The sequence below is a fragment of the Cydia amplana genome, chromosome 20, assembly GCF_948474715.1.
Source record: "Cydia amplana chromosome 20, ilCydAmpl1.1, whole genome shotgun sequence".
NCBI classification, from domain to species: domain Eukaryota; kingdom Metazoa; phylum Arthropoda; class Insecta; order Lepidoptera; family Tortricidae; genus Cydia; species Cydia amplana.
Genome location: NC_086088.1, coordinates 4698125 through 4713077, shown reverse-complemented (window position 1 = coordinate 4713077; position 14953 = coordinate 4698125). Strand labels below are relative to the sequence as shown.

The following is a 14953-nucleotide window of genomic DNA, read 5'->3' as shown; positions in this document are numbered from 1 at the left end:
ATTGTGTAGTGCTAGTGGTGTTACGTCGTATCGTTTGCCAATGACCTTGCCTCGCGTTCAAGGTGGAACAAATCAAAGTAAATACCGATGGAAGTCTTTTATATTTAGAGCGGTACAATTTTTATTGAACGCACGTATGATTTCGATGGCGTTTCGATCGTGGGAAAATTATATTTATTAATTAGTAGAAAAAAAAATGTGACATTTGATTTAGAATTATAATTTATAAATGATTTAAAAATTTAGCCGATTGAATAAGAAATCAGTTTTCCTTTTGTTTCCGTCGGCTGACGGTTTAGTATCTAAGAATGTAGGTGTTATTATAACTCAAATACGGCATCAGTGTGTGTCGACAAGCCAAGAGAACTGCCACTAGCAACAGGATACGAATTCAGTCCGGCCTGATGAGGGACAAAGTAGGTATAATATTTAAAACTTTCGCGTTTTGAACACATATTACGAGGGGCGTTCAAAATATTCTCGGTATTGATATCTTACAACCTTTTCTAAAATTTCTTTCGTTACTGGCCGCTAAGGTTTATTCATTGACATTAAAAAAAAGTATAATTCGAACCGAGATGTTCTTTTGTTTTTCTGCAATTGCTGAACAAACATGAACATCATGTGGGAATTGACAATGTTAACTAAATTAGAACATCGATGCGTGATAAAACAGGGTAAAAATCAAAAAACCATAAAAGAGGAAATGGATTGTGTTTACCGTGAGTCTGCTTCTTCTTTATCTACCATTCAAAAGTGGTCAAGCGAGTTTAAACGTGGAAGGGAGAGTGTTGAAGACGACCCTAGACCTGGCCGGCCTGTAGTAGCTACTTCACAAGAAAATATTGATAAAGTGGAAAAACTTATATTGGAAGATGGTCGAGTGAAGGTAAAATCTATAGCACAAGTAACCAATCTCTCTATTGGTACCGTACATGATATTATCCATGACCATCTTAATATGTCAAAAGTAAGTGCAAGATGGGTTCCGCGAATGCTGACTCGGCTTCAAAAAGGCATGCGTGTAGCTTGTTGTTCCGATTTTATTGACCTGTGCGGTGAAAATCCTGATGAGGTGCTGCAAAGAATAGTTACTGGAGATGAAACCTGGGTTCATCATTATGACCCAGAGAGTAAACAAGAGTCCATGCAGTGGCACATTAAGGGTTCAGCTCATCCCAAGAAGTTCAAGGTCATCCCTTCAGCTGGCAAGGTCATGGCCACGATATTTTGGGATTGTGAAGGAGTATTACTGATCGATTATAAAGAAAAAGGTGTAAATATCACAGGACAGTACTACGCTAACATTCTACGTCAATTAAAGGATGCAATCAAAGAAAAGAGGCGAGGAAAGTTAACCAAAGGTGTTATGCTTCTGCATGACAACGCCCCCGTCCATACTGCTCATATTGCCAAGGCAGCTATTGTTGAATGTGGGTTTGAAACTGTTACTCACCCACCGTATAGTCCGGACTTAGCCCCCAGCGACTTCTTTTTGTTCCCCAATCTTAAAAAGGATCTGCATGGAAATAAATTTTCCGATGATGAAGCATTGAAGGCGGCAGTGGAGGAGCATTTTTACACCAAAGATAAAAAATATTTTTATGCAGGATTAAAAAAAATAATTGATCGATCTTTTAAGTGTATGAACATAGGGGGGGAGTATATTGAAAAATAAAAATATCAAACTTTTCGTACTTGTTTGTTTTCATTCTCATACCGAGAATATTTTGAATACCCCTCGTAACTCACAATTTATAAACGGGTCGGGAGTTGCTGGGACACCCGTTAGCCGCGACCACGACCAGTTAAACCTGTGTCGAAACGTCGGTAAACAAAGAAGGTAGTCTGTAAATAATTTCTCCAAAGAAACAACTACGCCTAAACTATGTAATCCACAATTCCACATACATTTAATCAAATCTAATTACCAATTAATGGATAAGATCAGTTGCCAAGCAGAATAATTCTTAGACGCATATTTTATTGAATAAATTTAACCGTGCCCATGACGGGTAAGTAAAAGCTATAGTCAAGAATAATTTCACATTCAAAGCCCTTAGAATAACTTCGCTTAAAACAAGAATCCTAAAAGTAATTGGAACCATCTTTATTAATCATGTCTCAGTAGTGCGCGCCTCGTCCTCGAGACAATTGCTACGCGGACACTAAATGTCGTATAAGCGTGAGATATATAACGACCTTACTACGGTTTGGCTTCACGAGATATAACAGGCTTTAAAGCCGAACTGGAGCGAACTGTCGCTAAGCGCTAAGCCGTTATAGTAATTAGTTTAGCTTCAAAGACTGAATTAAGAGCAATTTGATACATATTTTAGTAATTAGTTGATTGATCGAGTACCAAACAAATGTACCAATCGAGTTTCGCAAACGTAGGTTTCACTTATTGTTGGAATGGTCCCATTATTGATACAAGATATATGTACGTATAATATAAACCTCATACATATTTACAAACAATAACATTAAGCAGGTGGTAACGCGCTAAGGGCGCCGCGCGCCGCTAGCCATAATAAATAAGCCATAATCATAAATAAGACAACGCCATGCATATGCTGGTTATCACAATATTGGACATTCTAAGTGTTATCATAACAAATGTAGCTTATCACGACAAGGGGCTATTCCTCACTCAGTAAGGCGTAGGACACTACGTAGTGGCGGCAACACTCGACTAACCATCTATATCTAACCATTGAGACGGACTTCTTACAATTTTGCAATTCGGTTTTTGAATGTTCTGGACATCGGATGATGGTAGCATGATGTAGAAGGAAACGGGGTCATTCGAAGCATGATTTTTGGATGATTTTAAAATCGTCAAAAATAAATGACGTAATTTATGAACAGCCCCTAATCCGTAATCACTATACCCAGTGTAATAAAGTTAAGCAGGTGCTACGGATCAAACTAAAGTCGTTATCATAACTTATGTTACTATAAAAAAAGAGATATTTCTTTAGTAGACACTTCGTAGGCTATTAGAAAGAGAAATGTCATATGAAACTTTAAAACTACATACTTACTTAACATATCATAACTTTAGGTCCGATTTACACAATGATTAGTGTTAAGTGCCGAGTTCATGCCACTAAACGCAAGTAACAAATGTGTGAACTCACGCTAAACACTACATAAATGTGTAAACAGGCCTTAAAATATATAATCCGTATTCAGTGTAATAATGAAAGCAGGCGGTTACGCTAGGACGCGAGCATAGCCATTATTTATAATTTATCACACAAGAAAAGACCTTTCCTCAGTAGACACCATGTAGGTTGTGTTGTCAGCTATTAGAAAGAAAAAAAGTATATTATGATACTTCAAAACAGAAGCTTAACTAATTCATGTTACTATTATAAGATATAATAATCCGTATTCAGTGTAATAAGTAAAGCAGGTGGCCACGCTACAGCGCGAGCACAGCCATTATCATAATTCATAACACATGTTGCTTGCTTATCACGGCATTGACTTGTAAATCAGTCGGCAGCCGAGCGTCGACGGGGCGGGACGCGTCGTCGACGGTGGAACACTACGAAACTATTGGTACATTTTGAAGGGTATATTCACTATTCAGATGCTGATTTGATTTCGGTTGCAGATGGAGCATATGATCGAAGAAGGTATTCAGAAACGATAAATATTATATATTTCAGTTAGCAGTTACATTTGTGCCAGTGCGCAAGTCACACAACGTTAATTTTAAAATAAAGTTCTATGCTTGTTAGTGCAGATCCTATTCTATTTCACGTTCTAAACTGAATAGGCATGATCGATTGGCATAGGTATTTATTGAGAGTCGTTGCTATACAAGGAATAGAATAATTTTTCTTTCGTTCATTAAGAATAGATGCTCCGACGAGAAACCAAAACTTAAAAAACCGGCCAAGTGCGAGTCGGACTCGCGCACAGAGGGTTCCGCACCATCAACAAAAAATAGAGCAAAACAAGCAAAAAAACGGTCACCCATCCAAGTACTGACCCCGCCCGACGTTGCTTAACTTCGGTCAAAAATCAATCACTTAAATCTTTATTTTATTCTGTTTTTAGTATTTGTTGTTATAGCGGCAACAGAAATACATCATCTGTGAAAATTTCAACTGTCTAGCTATCACGGTTCGTGAGATACAGCCTGGTGACAACGGACGGCGGAGTCTTAGTAATAGGGTCCCGTTTTTACTCTTTGGGTACGGAACACTAAAAACGAGAACGATTTGGGCGCCATTCAGCGTTTATTTACATTACAGTAACTTTTCTGTTTACATTACTATAAAAAAGTATAATTAGATAATTACATATTAGCTATGCCACAAAAGTTTCATTTTTAATACATATAATGTTTGTGGAACCAAGAAACCCATTTAAAAACTCAATAGTAAACCATAAAAAATAACAACAAGATCATTAAAACAAACTTTCCTCGTAAACAAACCTCATACCCTACTTGCAACAGTGTTTAGGTAGCTAGTTGTTAGAAATGACGACAGCTAGTGTTTTAATGGCAGCGTGGCATGCGTAAACACGAAGACGATTGTCATTTGGCGAGCCATGGCGAGACAAGAGCCCGTACCATGAGTCGTTGACAGTGTCAAAACTGTCATTTTTTTAAACGCTTTCGAGAACGTAATTTACTTTCTATACATCTTGCTTGCACTAAAATGCGAGTACGTCAAAGTTACATTCTCGATAGCGTTTATGTCAGTGCCAAACTGGTGGTAGTGGTATAGGGTTACCATTACCAGCGGTGTCGTGAGAAAATCATACTAGTCTTCATTAGATAAAATACTTGAAACCTTACTATGACAATTTTTACATTATTTATGGGTATTGTGAAACAATCGCGCTTTTGTGACTAGTTTATATACTTAACATTAAGTAGGTATTGAATTGTTCTCTATAGTCAATCAATACATATTATAAAACAAAGTCCCCTGCCGCGTCTGTCTGTCTGTATGTTCGCGATAAACTCAAAAACTACTGGACGGATTTTCACCTATCAATATAGTGATTCTTGAGGAAGGTTTAGGTGTATAATTAGTAAAGGTTTTGCGTAAATTGGTTGAACTACCCGTGCGTAGCCGGGGCGGGTCGCTAGTATACAATAAACAATACTTAATTGAAAACCCACAATCCACATACGAATATTTTCTAAATTACGAACTGCAAGAGACGATTTGAATCAAACTCCGACAAACGCCTACGACTACTTCCTTACAAACGCTAGGTGATACGCCCTAATCACTGTACTTTTAAAAACTTAACAAAATACTACATTACAACGAATGTTCTTAATTTTCTGAAGTTCATTCGTATTGCCCACAACACCACAGCAACAACAGTCACTACAGTTTGCGATGATGGCAAACTGTAGTGACACGATCACGAATCTAAATTGCAAAAACGTCGTTCTATTTACACATCCAATTCGTCCATAGCGTTAAAACAATCTGTATGATTGAATTGGAATCAGGATCGATTTGAATGGACGGCCGCGCCGATCTGTTTCTACTATACGATTTATGTAAAATGTTGCCTCGGTTGTGAGTCTGTAGTCTGTACCTAGTGACTTTGAGATTCTTAACACGGTAACAAGTATGTATACTATGAATATCCGGTCGTCGCTATAGTTAGCTTATTTGTTCTGCAAGGCAAACACAGAAGGTGACAGTCCATTTCCAACCGCAGCTGCACTACTGTTCATTTTACTATGGAAATTGACAGTAACAGCGACGCGTTCAGTACCAGTAGTGCAGCTGCGGTCAGAAATGGACTGTCATCTTTACTGTCGCTGTCAACGAGTATTTAAATTAATTTTGATTGACAACAACGCAAATGACAGATTTTAAGGAACAGGGCTATAACCGCGAAAATCGAAAGTCTCCAATTGCGGGAATCTTTCTCTGTCACTCTAATTACGCCTTCATTGGAGTAAAAGAGAAAAATCCCCGCAAATTGCGAATTTCGGTTTCCGCGGAAGCCCTCATTTTATTTATCGTATGGCATTTATTTTACACTGTTCATTCATACATAGTTACATAGTTTATAATCTAAATCTACATTTTTAGGGTTCCGTAGCCAAATGGCAAAAAACGGAACCCTTATAGATTCGTCATGTCTGTCTGTCTGTCCGTCTGTCTGTCCGTCCGTATGTCACAGCCACTTTTCTCCGAAACTATAAGAACTATACTGTTGAAACTTGGTAAGTAGATGTATTCTGTGAACCGCATTAAGATTTTCACACAAAAATAGAAAAAAAACAATAATTTTTTGGGGTTCCCCATACTTCGAACTGAAACTCAAAAATTTTTTTTTCATCAAACCCATACGTGTGGGGTATCTATGGATAGGTCTTCAAAAATGATATTGAGGTTTCTAATATCATTTTTTTCTAAACTGAATAGTTTGCGCGAGAGACACTTCCAAAGTGGTAAAATGTGTGTCCCCCCCCCCCCTGTAACTTCTAAAATAAGAGAATGATAAAACTAAAAAAAATATACGATGTACATTACCATGTAAACTTCCACCGAAAATTGGTTTGAACGAGATGTAGTAAGTAGTTTTTTTTAATACGTCATAAATCGCCTAAATACGGAACCCTTCATGGGCGAGTCCGACTCGCACTTGGCCGCTTTTCCAAGTAAGTAATGGCTGCTCTCGTTATGGTCTTAAAATCTTCCACTGGGCCATCGTACTTTGTTAGTGGGCGGAAGCCCTTAGCTTATATCTAACGTATGCGATGTGAAATCAAGACAAAAAATTCTAAACAATAATTGTTATCTTATTGTGATCAATCTGGCGAGTTTCATGAACATTGGATTCTTTCCCTTGAAATTATGGTAAATCTAATAGATCGATGTCGCGAAACTGTATATAATTTATTAATTTCTGCAGCACACACTCCGGAAACACTATCTTAGTGCAACATTGAAACTGAGGGCCTACCGCGAACCACGTTCGACGTGTTGCCCCCCTGTCACACTTACGTACGAATCTACAAGTGCGACAAAGAGGCAACACGTCGAACGTGATTCGCGGTAGGCCCTCTGTCCACATTGAATTGAAACATACGTTGAATGAATGAATCGCAAAATGATTTTTGTGCAGAGCGAAACATACCCTTTCAAGAATTTGTGACAGGTAATATCGGTGTCGAAGCTTCCTTCAACCTTGAGCCGTTACGCAGATATTCAGTAAAAAAAAAGTGAGATAAGTAGAATTCTGGACTGTGAGCTCTCCAACTAATATGACAGTGCACTGGTTTGCTTGTTATGCTATTTGTAACTGATAATAACAGTGTTGGGTGCACGTTGTACCCACAGAGCGTCGTAATCGTTGTGTGTATGTAGGTCAAATGCTACGAGATAACGTGCAAGACGAGTAAAACGTAGTAAACGTTTCTGCTTATTGCGTGTAATCTAGAGAGTACTTTATTATTATAATCTAGACGGGGTTAAGACAAGTGTGACTATATTCTCAAAGGGGATGGTATAACGGCCATCTTCACGGCATAAGCGTAAGCGTTTCTTCGACTAATACAAAGGGTATAGCCGGGTAAGCATGGCCAAACTGCCCTTAGCGAAAAAAACAATTTCCTTTTACTGGATTATTAACCTATATATAAGTAGTGCTTTCACCAAATATTAAGCCTCAAATGCTTCAGATTTAAAAAAAAAATGCAAAAAAAGAAAAATCATTTTTATTTTATTACAGCCAAAGTACTAATCCGATTTCTTTGTAATTTGGGTATGTTGTATATACAATTAAGGTCGCTTTCTGAAAAAAATTATATTGAATTATCTCTTAAAATAATAGTAAAAAATTGAGATGAAAATTTTCAGAAAAATAAAAAAAATACATGCGAGATAGCGACAGTTATCAAATTTACATATTTCATGTAGAATTTAATAATGTTTAACATATATTTTTTTCAAAAATTAAAATCGGGATTAACAGTGTTAAAAACTCGAATTTGTAACATCCCATAATACCTTCTCTTCATACAAAATAACTTGTACGTTATACTAGAAAGTTATATTCCCAACGCAATTTGAATTTAGAACGCGACTTATTTTGCTGAGCGCGGACCTTAAACTCCGTGGCTGTATGCGGCTAGGGCGAACGGCATTCAGAGATTAAAAAAAAAACCGGCCAAGTGCGAGTCGGACTCGCGCACGGAGGGTTCCGCACCATCAACAAAAAATAGAGCAAAACAAGCAAAAAAACGGTCACCCATCCAAGTACTGACCGCGCCCGACGTTGCTTAACTTCGGTCAAAAATCACGTTTGTTGTATGGGAGCCCCACTTAAATCTTTATTTTATTCTGTTTTTAGTATTTGTTGTTATAGCGGCAACAAAAATACATCATCTGTGAAAATTTTAACTGTCTAGCTATCACGGTTCGTGAGATACAGCCTGGTGACAGACGGACGGACGGACGGACGGACGGACGGACGGACAGCGGAGTCTTAGTAATAGGGTTCCGTTTTTACCCTTTGGGTACGGAACCCTAAAAACAGGAACAGGAACGGGAACAGCGCGGGAACAGGAAAATAGGCACGAATTTTATACAGAGCGTTAACGATTGAAAAATGTCTAATCCTTTGATGAATAAAATAAGTCACATTCTAAATTCAAATTCGTAAAGACTGCGTTCACAATATACTTCATTCGTTTATGACTACTTAGCTTTGCTTGTATGAAGAGAGAGTATTATGGGATGTTACAAATTCGAGTTTTTCACACTGTTAATCCCGATTTTAATTTTTGAAAAAAAATATGTTAAACATTATTAAATTCTACATGAAATATGTAAATTTGATAACTGTCGCTATCTCGCATGTATTTTTTTTATTTTTCTGAAAATTTTCATCTCAATTTTTTACTATTATTTTAAGAGATAATTCAATATATTTTTTTTTCAGAAAGCGACCTTAATTGTATATACAACATACCCAAATTACAAAGAAATCGGATTAGTACTTTGGCTGTAATAAAATAAAAATGATTTTTCTTTTTTTGCATTTTTTTTTTAAATCTGAAGCATTTGAGGCTTAATATTTGGTGAAAGCACTACTTATATATAGGTTAATAATCCAGTAAAAGGAAATTGTTTTTTTCGCTAAGGGCAGTTTGGCCATGCTTACCCGGCTATACCCTTTATATTATAAGATATTAGGGAGCACAACAGCCATATATGGAGGTCTTTGTCGCCAATTTCAGGTCATGTGAGTGGAAGACCTTATAATATAATTTAACGATAAATCAAGGCAAGCAACATTTTGACCGTCGTTATTTTATTTTGGTTTGATTTGATCAACAAGAAACAATGAAGAGTAAGGCTCTCAGCGTAAGAGACGCGTAAGCGTATCGTAAAAACGTTTATTACCCTTAACGTAACCCTCCTTTTATTTACATCATCATTAGGGCTTAGAGGTCAAACAAATATGAGTCTCATCTTTAAGGCGACAGTAGAGGTGGGTAAATTTTCAGATTCTGTCAATTTACCCCATTTCACACACAAGCGCACTTCACGCACACTACCTCACTTTACTGGGACAGGTCATTGACCCATCAAGTTTTTTTAAGATAGCGTTTTGAGTTTAGTGATAACCACTGACCTCTTTTGAGGAACAGAAACTGTAAAAACGTTCCATTGAAAGAAGAAAGAGAAACAATACATTAAATCTTGCTCTCCTTGTCTGTTCATGTCACACGTGACGTATTTAAATTCTAATTTAATTCATTTGATTGTTAACTATTTTCTGCATATTACGGCTTTGTCGAGATACGCGTTTTGTAAAGTTAAACCGAATAAACCCAGATATCATTAAGTCAGATGTAAAATGTTATTTACTACTCTATACGGTTATTCATAAGGCGAAAAATCAATTCAATTAGAAATTTAAATAAATAAAGTTTCGGCAGGGTGGAAATTTATTTAAGGCGGACAAAATAAAATTTAATAATATATGTCGGCTGATGGGGTACATACATAAGATCTTTACAGATTTACTTGTACGAGTATCGTATATTCGCTATTTATTTTGCTATTAAATTTATAAAATTAAAATAAATAATTAAATATTATACTGGCATTCCACCGCTATTATTTCAGTGCTGAACTGATTATCTTCGATCGTAGCCTTGATGATGTAGTTGTACTTACACTTACGGCGGTAGGAGCGGCAATGAACCCCGCGCAGCGTAGAACGAGAGGTGCGTTGGGGTAAGTGCATATACATATAATTCTTCGTGCGTCTGTCTGTCCGTCCGTCTGTCACAGTCTATTTTCTCCGAAACTACTGGACCAATTCAGTTGAAATTTGGCACACATATGTAAATTTGGCACACTAATATAAATTTGTGACCCAAAGATGGACGTGTAACGTAAATAAAATTTATTTTAGAGAATTTGAAATACGGCAGCCATTTTGGGGGGGGGGGGGGGTAAATGAAAAAATTAAAAAAATAATGTTTTTTAAACTATATAGTGTTACATATCAAATAAAAGAGCTCATTGTAAGAATCTCAAATAATTTTTTTTTTATAATTTTAGGATTAATAGTTCAGCAGTTATTCATGAAAATAGGCAAAAAATGATCATTCTCCGCCCACCTTTACCTATATATGTCAGGAAAATCTATAAGAAATGTGCAGTCAAGCGTGAGACGGACTTAATATACGGAACCCTTGGAATGCGAGTCCGACTCGCACTTGTTTTTGTTTAGCTCTTATTAGGTTTAAGGAGTTTTATGAGTGAAAAAAGAAGTTTTTTGTTTTATGTGCCCGCGTTATTGCCGATCGATTGAGTTTTAAACGATAATTAGACAAAAAAACTTGTTTTTCACCCAACGAATGTAGATCCCCATGACACTTCTTACAAGTCGCCTTTGGATAGGCTTAATTTTAAAAATAATTGAAATAATGTTCTATATCATACTTGCAAAAAAAATCTAAAAATAATTTACGTGACCAATGCTTATTATTAGTAAATATCTTATAATTTAATATCTGATATATCACACGATACAAAAAATGGCCGCAAAGTTAAAAGTTCATTTATTTACGTTACTAGTCCATCTTTGGATCACCGACTCTTTGTCATATGTGACAAATGTGTACCAAATTTCAATTGAATTAGTCTATTAGGGGCAGACACACGAGTGATCTTAAAAGGGATTTTTTTTCTTGAATGATTTGTATGCACTTACCCCAACGCACCTCACGTTCCACGCGGCGCAGCGTAATCAGTAAGTACCTAATAATTAGTGTCCGACCGAAACCACAAATTTCTGTATACATAAATATTGTTGTCCTACTTGCTCCCCAACTTTTGGTCTTTGTCACATAGTTTAGTTTCATAATACGAAGTACTATTTCGTATGTTTCGGCCAGGCCGAAAGATTCGGCCGTTTTTTGGCCGAAACCGAAATTACGGCCGAAACATGATTTTATGGCCGAAACTGGCCGAAACCGAAACCGAAACCGAATCTTCGATCGGACACTACTAATAATCACAATGGTCTTAAGTACCACAGACCCTACTGTCGCTTAAGTCCTTTATGACAATCTCTGCCTATTAGAACTTATAAAAAAAAAAAGAAACCGAGTAATTATATCCAACTACCGAACTTGCTTACAAATTTTCTCGAGATATTTGAGAAATGTGATATGCAAAGGAGAACATTCGAACAAACGAAAGTATTTTTGCCCAAGCTGAAACGGAGACCTTCGCCTACGCTCGGTCAGTGATGGTTTAGGTACAGTCAGCTGCAGGTCACCCCTGCATAGAAGATTGTATGCAGGGGTGGTACCTTTTCTCTGCAGCTGACTGTACACCTATAAAAAATAGTTGTACCTGCTGCAATTTTATACCGGTACCGTACTTTATATTTTAACAGGTATAGTACCTTCAAAACGAAGCGGTATTGATAAATAATAACGGTACCGTACCGCCTATAAATAATAATAATAATTCAGCCTATATACAGGGTGGTCCAAACCTTGACGTCCAAAATTTTTTTTTTAGATTCCTCACGTCGTGGGCTATCAGAATATACCCCATGTATGTTAGCCGATTTTTCGTAGTTATCGAGTTATGATTTTTTTTTACTTTTAACTTTTCTTATGAAATTCCGGGGTTCCCATACAGAGTGGCTAAAAAATAACTGCATTTCCGTTGCCAGGGAGGTTTTGGGATTATACTGAGCAACTTTTACAATGGGGCCAACCCCGAAACCGCGAAAAAAAATTACCCTTCCATAGAAAATGGACTAGCCAAAATGTATAAAAAACCAATTTTTTTTTTCGCGATTTCGGGGTTGGTCCAATAATAAAAGTTGCTCAGTATAATCCCAACACCTCCCTGGCAACGGAATGCAGTTATTTTTCAGCCACTCTGTATGGGAACCCCGGAATTTCATAGGAAAAGTTAAAAACTTAAAAAATCATAACTTGAAAACTACGAAAAATCGGCTAACATACATATGGGGTACATTCTGATAGCTCACGATTTTTGGACGTCAAGGTTTGGACCACCCTGTATAGACAATAATCTCAACGCTAGCCCAATGCGGATTGGGGACTTCACACACAGCTTTGAATTTCTTCGCAAATGTATCCACTACGAGTATGCAGGTTTCCTCACGATGTTTCCTCCTTCACCGAAAAGCTAGTGGTAAATATGAAATGATATTTCGTACATAAGTTCCGAAAAACTCATTGGTACGAGCCAGGATACCAATGAGTTTTTCCTTACCGCTTATACCGTAAAGAAATAATGCAGTCTCTGCTTTGCACGATTATTGTGTGGACATAATTCTTATAATCACCGAAACATACATACCTCTACGCACAGAATGTCATTGAAATAAAACATTGTTTTTTATAGTAAATTTATATAACATTCGATTTATACACATAACAATAAGCAGGCCGGGCCGCAGCGATATTGGCCTGTAAGCTTCATCTCGGTCTCCAAATCCGCAAAACTCGCTGGTACTAAATGCTGATCTTGCCGTTATTAATTATCTTGATTCTTGAAGATTATCAGAACAGCACGTTACGTAATCGCATACATAGACGGAACGAACGTCAACAAAGTAGGTGTAGACACAGCAAGTCTTTAGGTATTAAACGAATTACGCTTCGTATTAATAGATGAGTAATATTTAAATGAACATATAATATTCTCTAATATAAATACAAGATTACAATTAATTGACATCAAAAGTCATTGACGTACAGAAGTCATATACATTTTTATAATGACGCAAAATTGATACCAGCATAATGAAAATCAATCCCAATCAGTAAAACGAGTCTTTAAACTTTTTTTAATTTTAAGCGGGTTTTGAAGGAACAAGTTACTTAAATTCGATTGTAATCGTATTGTTTTAGGATAATTTACTGCTGTTTTCGACCGTTACGACCCGTAAATAACAACAACTCACATTTAAAATTTGACTCGAGCTCGACGTGATTATATTTATTTACCCTATTGTATGAAATACAATTTATCTACTGGTATACATTTTCGTATGCGTATATGATGAAATGTCTATAATAATGTCAAAAACGAGCTACAACGACGTACACGTCTGCTTCGATGCAAGGCCAACGGCCATCTGACTCGAAGAAGAGTTTTGAGTGATGTCGTCAATGTATGGAAATTATACGAAAGTTTACATTTGGGATTGAATTTCTGTGTTGTATTTGTGAGTAAAAATATAAGTAGATAATAATTTGGTAGTTTAGTTATCTAGCCTTCAAAATCCCACAACAACTCAATTACTGTCAAAGACAAAACTGTAATGCGTCTTGCTCAAACGGAACTCCATATTTTGATTTTTGGACAGTTTTAGTGTTGATTTGTAGAGAATTACAGCAAATAAAAAATATTATGGCGTGAAGATCCGGTACACGGCTTCTTCGTGAACAGATTTACGTATAATTTAATGCAGTTATTAATCATTCATTGAACAAATTGATTGCACAAAGTGAGGTCTAAATCGAAAACGTCATATACCGTCCCCTTAAATGAGCCGTGTATATTGATATTGACCTTTTTAGATGAAGCTTTTCCTAAAGCCCCATTCAGACGGATCAAGAACATGCATGCAATATTCGATACATTGCTTTGCTAACTACACCGAGTCCAATGTATGTATTCAGTCGATCGACAAAATACCGCAATGTAACGAAAATCGCATGAAAGTTCCCCTGTAGAATTGTTTACGTTTAACAGTAGATGCAAATAGCAACCGCACAGACAAGGGTAGCGCAGAGAGGAGCAGCATAGCGGCTATAATGATTTTGTTTGAACATGACGACTCGAGCGCGCTCGCGTCGTTACACCTGCCAATACGTTTGCCGTGGATTGCCAAGACAACTCACCAGCGCTGCTCTTGTAGCGTAGTCAGTCCGTGATCACCGCTCCATCGGCGCACCGGCATTTACCCGCCGCCAGCGTCGGCGCCACGTCCCGAACGCCGACACCGATGCACTCACACAACACTACACTCACTGCACTAGAGCATGCGGCGTACACGTCCGCAACACAACCACTGAGCACAGACACCTGGAACAATCAAATAATCCGGTTAGAAAACGTACTGCATCTTTCGTATAAAAACAATTTTACACAACAAAGTTTATCACATAGGCTAGAAGATGGCGCCTGCATGCTCGTGAAGTTGACCACCCCATATCGTTTGCCCGGAAATGGCATATCTATATCGTTAGTTCATCGTTAGTTCACGTTTGTTCAGTAGGTAAAATCGTAAGGACCCGATTCCAACATCGATTTTTTTTAAAAACAAAATGGGGGTGGCTGTCTTCACGCTAGCCACCCCATACCACTTTTTGCAAGTTTTTTTGGTCTAGATAGCAAGATATTCGTTAGTTCATGATTGTTCAGGCATTGGAATC

At 37.2% G+C, this 14953-nt stretch overlaps 1 protein-coding gene across 4 annotated transcripts in view; it reads right to left on the bottom strand.

The window, feature by feature from the left end:
• The window catches only part of LOC134657470 (C-terminal-binding protein), a 134283-nt gene that overhangs the window by 28727 nt on the left and 90603 nt on the right, over positions 1-14953 (bottom strand). For all 4 annotated transcript variants that reach the window (XM_063513033.1, XM_063513036.1, XM_063513034.1 and 1 more), the window contains exon 3: positions 14420-14603. The gene's annotated coding sequence lies outside the window, so the exon portion shown is untranslated. The remainder of the gene's footprint in view (positions 1-14419; positions 14604-14953) is intronic.